At 48.1% G+C, this 11,451-nt stretch overlaps 1 pseudogene; it reads left to right on the forward strand.

Moving 5' to 3' along the window:
* The first annotated feature begins 2,274 nt into the window (after positions 1-2,274).
* LOC113595198 (uncharacterized) lies at positions 2,275-2,531 on the forward strand (annotated as a pseudogene).
* Positions 2,532-11,451: the final 8,920 nt, after the last annotated feature.

The raw sequence follows: 11,451 nt of genomic DNA on the forward strand, positions 1-11,451 counted from the left end.
ATATACAGTATATTATGTGTATATATAGTATAAAATATATATTAAATATAATGTATATACTATATAATATATATACTCTATATACTATAGTATATATATTATATATAATGTATATAATATATACTATATATATACTATAGCATATATATAGTATATATTATATACACTATATATAGTATACTATATATAGTATATAGTATATATATATAGTATATATTATATGCACTATATATATATACTATATATAGTATATAGTATATATATATAGTATATATAGTATACTAGAGTATATTATAGTATAGTATATATAGTATACTATATATAGTATATATAGTATATAGTATAGTATATATTATATATAGTATATATATAATATACTATTATACTCTCCAGATGGCTAGGAAATTAGAAGCAAAAACGATTGATTACTGAGTGCACAGATGCCCCCCTCATGGGCCTCAGTTCCTCCCAGAGCCTGCCACTGAGTTGGAGATGGGGCCACCAACTCATAGCTCACCTGGCTTCACTACACGCCTGTTTCTACATCTGTTAAATGGGCTTAATAATAGCCAGGGTGTTGTGGGCCAGATGAGGTAACGTTTGGACAAGTTCTTTGAGACGCCTTGGATGAAAGGTGCCAGAAAAGTGCCAAGGGTTATTAAGGCGGAGACATATGCTGTGCCTAATTTAGGATTCCCTGTATTTTCCTACTTGGCAGAGTCCGCGGTGATCACGGACTCAGAAAATATTTGCCAGGGCGGGCAATACCCCAACGTCAGGCTTGAGCCGTGACAGCAGAGGGGATGGGTTGCGGTGGCTTTACCCGGGAACGTTGCCTCATTTCTTCTGGTGGTCTGTCCTCCCACGTGATCCCGCAGATGCACAGCCCTTGGCTGGGGCTGAAGGCTGTACGTGGAGGGGAATACGGGATGTGTGGAGGCTCGGCGGAATGGCTTGACCCCAATACGGTTCAGCCCCTGTGGGGAAAGATGGTGACGGTTGTGTCTTTAGCCGTCCCACGAGCCTGGAAATCAAGCAAGTGGGGAGCAGGTGAATTTAATAGCTACCTCTGAGTGGAATAGATGGGTGATGAATAGGTTTTACACAGTTGTGCCCGCCCCATCTCAGAAAGGTGCAACCTCGGTGGGAGAAGAACTAAAAAAGCCAAAAAAGAAAATAATAAAAGATCCCTGTCATCGTTCTGCTTCTCTTTTCATCATGCTGTCCAGTTACACAGATGATTATTTTTTTTTTAACGTTTATTTATTTATTACAAAATTTTTTTTTCAGTGTTAATTTATTTTTGAGAGACAGAGAGACAGCATGAGCAGGGGAGGAGCAGAGAGAGAGGGAGACACAGAATCCGAGGCAAGCTCCAGGCTCTGAGCCATCAGCACAGAGCCTGATGCAGGGCTCGAACTCATGAACGGTGAGATCATGACCTGAGCCGAAGTCAGACACTTAACCGACTGAGCCACCCAGCTGTCCCGATGATTATTTTTAAATAGACTTTTAATTTTAGAACAGTTTTATTTATTTTTTTTTAAAGTTATGTATCTTGAGAGAGGGAGAGAGAGCACACGAGTGGGGGGAGGGGCAGAAAGAGAGAGAGGGGGAGGGTGAGAATCTCAAGCAGGCTCCGAGCTATCAGCACAGAGCCCCATGTGGGGCTCGAACTCACAAACCGTGAGATCATGATCTGAGCCGAAGTTGGACGCTCAACTGACTGAGACACCCAGGCGCCCCAATTTACTTACTGTTTTTAAAGTTTATTTACTTTGAGAGAGACAGAGCATGAGTAGGGAGGGGCAGAGAGAGAGGGAAACAGAGAATCCCAAGCAGGCTCTGTGCTGGTCAGTGCGCAGAGCCCGATGTGGGGCTCGAACCCATGAACTGTGAGATCATGACCTGAGCCGAAATCAAGAGTCAGACGCTCAACCGACTGAGCCACCCAGGCGTCCCTAGACTAGTTTTAGATTAACAGATAATTGTGAATGGAGGGTTGCCATATATCCCATGCCCGCTTTCTCATATTCCATCATGTTGATATAGTACCTTTCTTGTAGTCCGTGAACCATTACGGGTGTATCATCATCACTGAGGTCCACACTTTATTCAGATTCACTGATTTTCCCTAACGCCCATTTCCTGTCCCAGGGTCAACTCCGGGGCAACACATTACATTTAGTTGTCATGTCTCCCTAGGCCCATTGACAGTCTTCCACACTTCTCTTCTTTTGGATGACCCTGATGGTTTTAAAGGAGGGCTAGTCCATCGTTTCTCGGCCTTTTGGCCAAGATCAAACGTAGTATCTGTTCTTATCAGTTTAAGGGATCGCTAGTCAGGGATTTTGTAGACTCTCCCTCATTTGGGGTTTGGAGGATATCTCTCAGTTGAGAATCTCAAATGATTTTCTCATGATTAGACTGAGGTTATGGGTTTGGGGCAGAAAGGCCACATAAGAGGCTAGTTGCCGTGCTCATTACACCCCATCAAGGGTATGTATTTATTGCTGTTGATGTTAACTTTTGTCACGTGACTTTGGTAGTGTTTCTCAGGAGCCGATTATCTCTCTGCATTTATTTTTCTATCATGACACAGTCTAGCCCCATAGAAAATGCTGCGCTTTAGTTGCTCTGTTGATGCGTGTTTTAAACTTCATGAGGATTTGTTCGGAATGTTTCTCTTCTGCCCATAGTTCTATGCTCACTGAGTACCTAGAAAAGTAGGACATGGATCTTGTTTTTTTTTAAAAAAAAACTTGAATGAAGATAGATGGTCCATATTAACATAGGAAACGTGGTATCTGAGGAGGAGTGTATGTATCAGCGTTGGATAGATGGAGGAATAAATGAATGGTGTCTCCAGCACGCCTAGAAGAATGACAAGCCAACTGGCTGGGTCATTCAAGTGCACGTAGCATATTTCTCCCTGTAGTGGAGGGAGCTGCCAAGTGCCATCGATTTTCACCCAACCTGCACCTCCTCGCTTTACCTCCTGTGCACCCAGTGCCTTCCTGGTTATAATTCCTTAAGGGAAGGGAATGGGTTGATTGGTTAGCATACACCTGCTAGTTTTCTTGGATGCTCTACTCCTTACATTAATGAAGACAGTGACACTAGACGCGTTCCTTTGTCCCCGGAGAATTTGGACTTTGCATGCAAGACTCTAATTCCCCTCAACAAATATTGGTGGAGTGCCTCCACCAATGTGACAGGCACCGTACTCGAACCTGTTGGCTTAGGGGCGCCTGAGTGGCTCAGTCGGCGAAGCGTTCGATTTCGTCTCAGATCACGTTCTTGCGGTTCGTGAGTTCAAGCCCCATGTCGGCTTGGTGATGACGGCTCGGAGCCTGGAGCCTGCTTCGGATTCTGTGTCTCTTCCTCTCCATCCCCGCTCCCCCCACCCCAACGCATGCGCTGTCTCTCTTCTCTCTCTCTCTGAAAAATAAACACTGACAAAAATGAAAAAATATTGAAAAAAAGAACGTGTTTGCTAAGTAAGACCGAGATGGCCGCATCCCCAGGGAGCTCACAGTCTCCCCAGAGAAGGTTGTCATGGCCGCCTTTGGATGCACGATTTGCTGAACAGTTACAATGTCATCAGGAGAGGCCTTCCCTGCTCTTCACTGGCACGCAGGGCTGGAGTGAACAGGAAGCCCCTTGTGTCATTTACAGTCTTGGGGTCCTTTAATAGTGATAGAGGAAAAGAGGCCCACCTATGAAAGATGGTAGGCATCTTAGATAAAGGGGCCATCACCACTGACTCCTATTGGAGGAGAGACAAAATTGGAAACACAACTAGTTTCCGATTCAGCTCGTGACTTCATCTGCCCTCCTGCCTTACTTGACAGTGTAACACACGCCTCTGTCTACCTCGGTTCACTCCATCAGACTTGCTGTCTTTCTGGTATAACTGAAGTTTACTTTCATGCTCCCATGAAAACCCACTCCGGTATCTTCATCCGTCCGGCTATTTCATTAGCCAGCTCAGAGGTCATTGGTGGAGATGCTTTGCTTCTGGATGAGGATTTGCAAAGCCTTTCACCCGATCAGGACGCTGGAGGGATTTTCCCTGGAGCTCGGAAGACCGGCTCAGGAAGGATGCTGCAAAGTGTGAAAGTGCTCCAGGCATGCTGGATCCAGACCTTAGTTCTGTGATGTGGCCTGGTGCCCAAGTCTTTCTTCAGCTATCAGAGAGGAATAACCCCCCTCCATTTCATGGAATCTATAAAAGATAATGTATTTGTAAACTGCAAAGTCCTCCAGTAATGGAGAAGAAAGTGGTTTGGAGAGTCACCAGATGGATGGCGAGGACCTTGTCTTGGTCGTGGTTTGAATCCCCAGCACTTTGCGCAGTGCCTGTGCCTGGCAGGATGTCAATTAATGCATGCTAAATGAATAAATAAATGAACGGAGATGGATGGATGAATGGAGGAGTGAATGGATGGATAGAAGGATGGATGGATGGATGGATGGATGGATGAATGGAGATGGATGGATGGATGGATGACTGAATGGATGGATAGAAAGATGGATGGATGGATGAATGAATGAATGAATGGAGATGGATGGATGGATGAGTGAATGGATGGATAGAAGGATGGATGGATGGATGGATGAATGGAGATGGATGGATGGATGGATGGATGAGTGAATGGATGGATAGAAGGACGGATGGATGAATGAATGAATGAATGGAGATGGATGGGTGGATCGATGACTGGATGGATAGAAGGATGGATGGATGGATGAATGAATGAATGAATGGAGATGGATGGATGGATGGATGGATGCATGAATGGATGGATAGAAGGATGGATGGATGAATGAATGAATGGAGATGGATGGATGGATCGATGACTGGATGGATAGAAGGATGGATGGATGGATGAATGAATGAATGAATGAATGGAGATGGATGGATGGATGGACGGACAGATGAATAATGAATGACTGAATAAATGAATGAAAGAGTAAGAGTAATCATCAGAGCCCTCCTACAAATGAATCTTTTCTCTCCAGCTCCTTGTGATTAGAGGAGGGCAATCATCCCAAATTTGGCTTCTGCCTTACAACTGTTTTGTGGCTTTGAACCAGCCAACTAACCTGTCAGTTGCCTTGCTCATAAAGGAATGATAATGACATCTGCTTTGGGGGCTGGTGGTGTAGTGGGTGTTGAGAGAATTAATTGGGTGGTGGTAAACGGCTTTGAGATCTCCAGATGAAAGGTGCCGTCGCGGTGAGCTGTTATTAACCTTGTTACGTTGGGTTTCCTCTCCCTGCTTCTGCCTCCTCAAGAGTGACTCCTCTCAGCCTCCAGGGGACTCATGGTGCCCCAGAAGCAAGTTTTACTTGGAGAAGGAACCTGTCTTTCATTGGACTGACTCTTCCCTGGGGTCATTTGGCAGAAGGCTCCCAGGTGCGAGGGATATAATCCTAGGAACTTGGCTGTCCTGCCTCATTTCCCTCCAGAAGGATTGATCTTCCCAAATGCCAGCCAGGTGCTGCAGTACACAGCAGCCTGAACACAGCCTCTCTTTTTCCTCTTGCTGGCGTGATAAAAGGGGGGACCCCTCTAGATCCTATTTTCAGGGATCTCACCTGTTGGTAAGGCCAGGCCTTAGAACTAGGGACCAGGTGTTTACCATCTGGTGGCCCAAGAGATGTGGGATTCATTTACAGCCGGGACCAGATCACAGCCTCCCTCCTTTCCATATGTGGTACCCCCAGAGGAAGGCATGAGATACGTGTGTCTTTCCATTTATGCCTTTCTGAAAGAGGACAAATGTCACAGGCAATGCTGACCGTGCAGGATTTGGGGGAAGATTTCATTCATTGGTGCTTTTCCCCTCCTCCTCCTCCTCCTTTTAATTTGAGAGAGAGAAAGAGAGACAGAGAGGGAGAGTCTTAAGCAGGTTCCACGCTTAGTGCAGAGCCTGATGTGGGACCTGATCCTGCAACCCTGGGATCATGACCTGAGCCGAAATCGAGAGTCGGACTGGGCCACGCAGGCGCCTCGTGAATTGGCGCATCTTAAAGTGTCTTCTTCTACATCCGAGGCTGCTCCTGGAATTCCTTTTGCTTCTAAAGAGTCCGGCTTTGTTCCTTGCACTACCCATCCCAGCAGACATCAAGTTCCCAGATCTAGAAGCACGGACACAAGCCTGACCTCATTTTTGACCCCCCCGTGGCCCGTCACTGTCCAAGGATAGACTTTCTCGTGCTTCCTGGATTCTGTCCCCTCTCTTCTATCTCCATCTGCCTTGCCCTGGATGAACCCACCGTCTTTCTCTCAGGACGATGGCAACAGCTCCCTGGGTGTTCTCGCTTGGCCATGTTCTGCCTCCTTCTCTGGAGAAGACAGAGAGGTCTTATGAGACAAGTCAGATCAACCTGCTGCCCCACTTAATGCTCTCCAGGGCCTTCCCAAAGGGAGCAGGTGACTTCCCAAAGCAGCAGCATTCTGCACAGTGCTTCCTCTCTCTCCACTCGGGGTTCCCCTCTGATCTCCCTCTCCCCCTTCCTCTTTTCCTGTCCCCTCCTCTTTGTCTATCCTTCTTCTTCCCCTTTGGTTCTGCCAATCTGCTTATCTCCCTCTCTTTACCCCTCACTCATCTTTCTCATGGAGGCCTCTTGGACTGACATGGCAGAGAATCCCATATCTGTCACCACCACCTCTTGGTGTGGGGCCTCGGGACACCAGGAGAAGAGGCTCTATAATGCATCCTTCACCATTGCCATGGCCACGCTTTAGGGGGAGCCACTGAAGTTACCAATATCTGGTTTGCCCAGGTAGTTCTGATCTGAGAGTGACCTTGGATTGCCCCCACTTTCCTCTGTCTGTCTCCATTCTTTTTGCCAGGAACATGGCACCTTCAAAGGGTGTCTTGTCTCTTCAGAAAGTTTCATAACTAGGCTTTCTCTATCGTTGTAGAACCTTATTCTCTGAGAATGAAAACTGGTCCTGTTGTTCCTTGACTGTACATTTCTTATGGGGAGAGACCATATTTCGTACATGTTTGCATCTTCCACAGGGACAGTCCAGTGGCTGGGACATCATTGGAGCTCAACACCTGTTTGTTGAATCGGATGGAGTGGGGAAATGATCTCCTCCCAACTGGGGTATTTTAGGCTAAATTCCCTCTGGTTTTTACCCCCCTCTAAATGGGTCTGATTAGTCCAGAGCCAAAAGGGAGCTTGAGACCTCCTTTGCTCGGGGTAGGACAATTCTAGGCTGCTTTATCAATTGCTTGATCGTCCTGCTCAAGATGTCTCGAGAGGGAGTGTTCACAGATTTGCTCAGCTGCCCTTTGATGTGTTTTCTCTTTGGCCCTGAGTATGTTTTTCCTAAATGTCCGTTCATACCTGTCTTGTCTTCAACTTTAAATCTGCTTCTTGTTTGCATGTGGGGAGTGACTTCTTAGAATCTTTCCCTTAAAATGATTCCCGGGGTTGAAGACAGCAGCTGAGATTTTCCTCTCCTTTTATTTCTTCTGACTACCAGCCTCTCAACATAAAAGGGAGAGCTGGCTTCTGTTTTTGGCCCAGCCCCCAGTTCACCTTGAGCACATCACTCCTCCTCTAGGGTTTATTTTCTCGTATTAACTTAAAGGCTGGGTGAGAGTACGGTCCCATGAGCTATGGCCCACAGCTTGTGTGTGCAAATAAAGTTTTATTAGCACATAGCCGCAGCCATTGGCTTCCTGATCGTCTGTGGTTGCTTTGGCATTGCAAGGGCAGAGCTGAGAACTGTTTCATTTGCTATCTGGTCCTTTATAGAAAAAGTCTCTTGAGCCCTGGAATAGAAGGTTGGTTAAGGCCCTTTTAGTCGGAACGTTCATACCATGATGTTTATTTAGCTAGTGCTACTAAGCTTGTCCCATAGGCAGGCATGGCCCCATCTTGTGCCGTAAGTGCTGATGACGTTCCTGGACGTGACTGAGATGGTCCCTCCCCGGCATCAAACAGCATCGAAATCCATCCTGAGCAAGTTCCTGGCTTTCTGTTTCTGTCTCACCGCTTCCGGGTACATCTGGAAGACAGGCACTGGTTGGTTCTAGAATGTTCTAACATGCTCATCCCTGGCTCATTTCTTTAGACGTGGCCAGCTGGACCGCAGACCTACTGCTTTGCCCCCACTTTACAGGTTTGTAATCCCTTATGTGAAATTCCAAAATCCATAATTCTCTGAGACTAGATTGTTTTTTCATACATCATGTGATGGCCATAATGAACCCAAGCAGCCATGAGATTATTGATAGCCTTTTTTAAACCCAAATTAATGTGAGTGTTAAGCTGCAGAAGTATGAATGCGTTTAATCCTGGGTGCAGTCCTGGGGGTGTGTGTGTACCGCGTTCCGTTTCCAAAGTCTGGAAGTTTCTGAATTCTGAAACACGTCTGGCCCTGGGCTGTTGGATTACGGATTGTGGACCCGTCGTGATTTTTATGGTTGCCCCTTATTTACGGCAAGCATTTAAAAGTGTTCCCAGTGAGTTAATTTCAACAAGCAAATGAACAAAAGGGGCACCGAGTAAATAAGAATGAGGAGCACTGAGATCTGGCTTAAGCGTAGCGTGGTACCAAAGGGATAAAAGTTTAGGAAATCCTGTCCTGCAGGGTATTTTCCATCCCTTTAATGGCCCCTCAACTCTTTCTTCTCGTTCTTTTTCTACTCTGCTCTGCCGTCACCAAGCCGTTCTTTTAGTGTCTCCAAACCCAGAGCATCTCTGCGTGATGGTTAGTTAATGAGCAATCCTGTCTTACCCATAAAACAATATGTGGCACCAAGAGCTCGTTTGACATTCCCGACACTTGTGGAGACCAATCTCGGGGTCACCCAGGACCCTGGCGGGACCGAGTTTCGCTGCAGAACCGGACTGGGGGCAGGAATCCGGAATCTCAGAGGTCAGGGTCCTGGGGGTGGGTTGTGGGGAGGGACGGTGGCTTTGGGGCCAGACTCACCCGAGGGCTGTGTTCTGAAAGGGGCTGGTTCGACCCTTTCCAAGGGCAGTATCCCTGGCCTTAAGTAGTTCTTAAAACACCGAACAACATTAGCTCCCACAAATGAGGGAGGTTTAAATGTAAACCCGGTTATAACCAAGAGTGACTAGGCAGCCAAGGTGCTATAAAGAAATGATGTTATTATGTCCAAGGGATGCCATTAAAACTCTGTTTACAAACCAAATGTGCCAGAGAATGGGTCAGGGAAAGAATTATTAGCAAGAAGCTATTTGATCTCTTTTATGATCCAGTGAGTCATAACGTTAGCTCCATGCTCTAGAAGGGGAATAGTGAAAACCTCAAGCCTGTTGATTTATAAACAGGCCCAGAATTCCCTGTTCTTTAACCTCAGATGCCCTCTTAAGTGTGACTTACCCTAAATCAAATGTGACATCAGATGCCACTGGGCCTCTCTCTCCTCCCGAGAGGTAATTGAGGAGTTGATTGGCGTATAGGGTGCATAAAATCCCCGTTCAAGATGACGGATAGCTGTGGGAAGGGTCAATGGCCAAGACTCGGAGACACAGCCTTGTTTCTACATGCCCCTTATCTGCAAGGCTGGAGGCTCCAAGGCTCTCTTTGTTTGAGGGCCTCGGATTCTCAGCAGACCAAGGAGAGGGAGTCTCAGAGGTGGACATACCACTTTGCCCTAAGGGCCGCGGTTTGGGCCCCTCTCTTTCCCCCTATAAAGAGGTCATGAGGGGCAGGACCAATCCGGGTTTTTCATTCGAACTCCACCCATTACTGGATACAACCCCAGGGCAAGTGATTTCAGCCTTCCGAGCCTCAGTTTCCACATCTGATAGATGACACAGCCGTGGCTTATTCTGTGCCCTCGACACCGTGCTGAGCTGCCTTATACGTGCCGTGTGCCAGCCCATGTCAGGCCTTGTGACAGTCAAACCGGTCTTACCACGACCTGACTGTGCGGAAGATGCCATCCTGAGAACTTTACATCGATTCATTCATTTGATCCTTATATTAACTCTCCGGGGTGTGCAGTGGCCGTGATGGGTCCCACAGGAGCGAATGCTGGATGGAGTTGGGGTGTAAGTGGTTCATCTGTGAGGCATCTGGAAGGATCACCAGGAAGTGAGAAAGGAACACTGGAAAGGAAGCAAATTGGTCGAGCCACAGCCCTGGCCCCATAATATCCGGATCCCTACCGTGGGCAACTGGAGGGAAGTCCCCAGAGGAATCTTCAGGAAGAATGCATAGAATGTGCCCCAGCGTTGTCTCACCAGAGGGGGAGGAAGTTGGGGCCCTTATGTGTCAGCCCTAGTCCATCATGAGGGGGCTCCTCCAGGAGCCTTACCCTAACCTAGCATTCCCAGCCTGGCCCGTGAGCTGGCCAAGTAGATCCTGAGGGCCAAAGACATCCCTCAGGCGAAGAACCATAGGTGTTCAGTTGGAAGCCATTGGGTTAGCCTGCATGGGAATGGTGCCCAAAGGCACGGGCCTGACCCCACAGTGTCCACTACGGTCTATGCTAGGGATGAGAAGACTGAGCCACAGACAGGTTGGGGTCTTCCCAAAGGCTCCCCACCTGGCAAGTGAGCTACCCAGAGTCTGTATCTACTCGTCATCTGACTTCGGGATGCACAGTAAAGCTTTTGGTCTACACGTCCCAACGCCTCCCAGAAGGTATCGCTCACCCATTTCGCAGACAAAGAATCGGGCGTTCAGAGGGGTGAACGACTCTGTCCCCCGGCAAATTAGCGACTGAGCCAGGATGGAAAGTTGGCTCCCCTTGGCTTCAAAGTCAAGGCCAGCCTCAGCGTGCTGTATTCCTTTGGCCTGCCGGGGCTCCCCCGAGTTGGCCCGGATTGGAGCAGCGTCCTGATGCCTCGAACCAGGCGACAGGGGCAGGCCCGAGGTTCATGCTGTCTCCTTAGGTCGGCATCGTGGCTGGAGGCCAGGGGAGCCGTTGTGGGCACTTCGCCGGTGAGCCCACGCCCCAACAAGGCTCTCTCCGAGGGGCTGACTCATGGCTCTTGTCCCGTCCACGCTGGTTCCGGTCCCTAGCTGCTGCCTGACTCAGCTCTGATTGCTTCTGCCTCCTGTTGTCACCCAGGTTGTCCGGATGCTCTTTGGGCACCATCAAAAAGGATGCACCTTTGAAGCACAGCTGGCATGAAAGGCCGTAATTATGTGTCCTAAAATGGAATCTTTGAGGCCGTTAAGCAGAAACCCTACCTCCCCTTCAAGGAATGGTACGGATGCTTAGAAAGTCCCCCCGGACCCACAAGCACCCCGGCGGAGAGGGCGGATCACTGCATTAGGAAACCACACGGCGCTTACAGGCGCCCCCGACGCGCTGTGGTTTTCTGGTCCGCTTGGCTAGACCGTGCCCAGGCCATTCCCGGAGCAGTTTGTCACTGTACTTACGACTCACATCACACTCCCCAGTCTGCCTGTGACCCCCGCAGAGCCAACAGCCTGGCCCT

The sequence above is a fragment of the Acinonyx jubatus genome, chromosome D3 (genome assembly GCF_027475565.1).
Source record: "Acinonyx jubatus isolate Ajub_Pintada_27869175 chromosome D3, VMU_Ajub_asm_v1.0, whole genome shotgun sequence".
In the NCBI taxonomy this organism is placed as follows: domain Eukaryota; kingdom Metazoa; phylum Chordata; class Mammalia; order Carnivora; family Felidae; genus Acinonyx; species Acinonyx jubatus.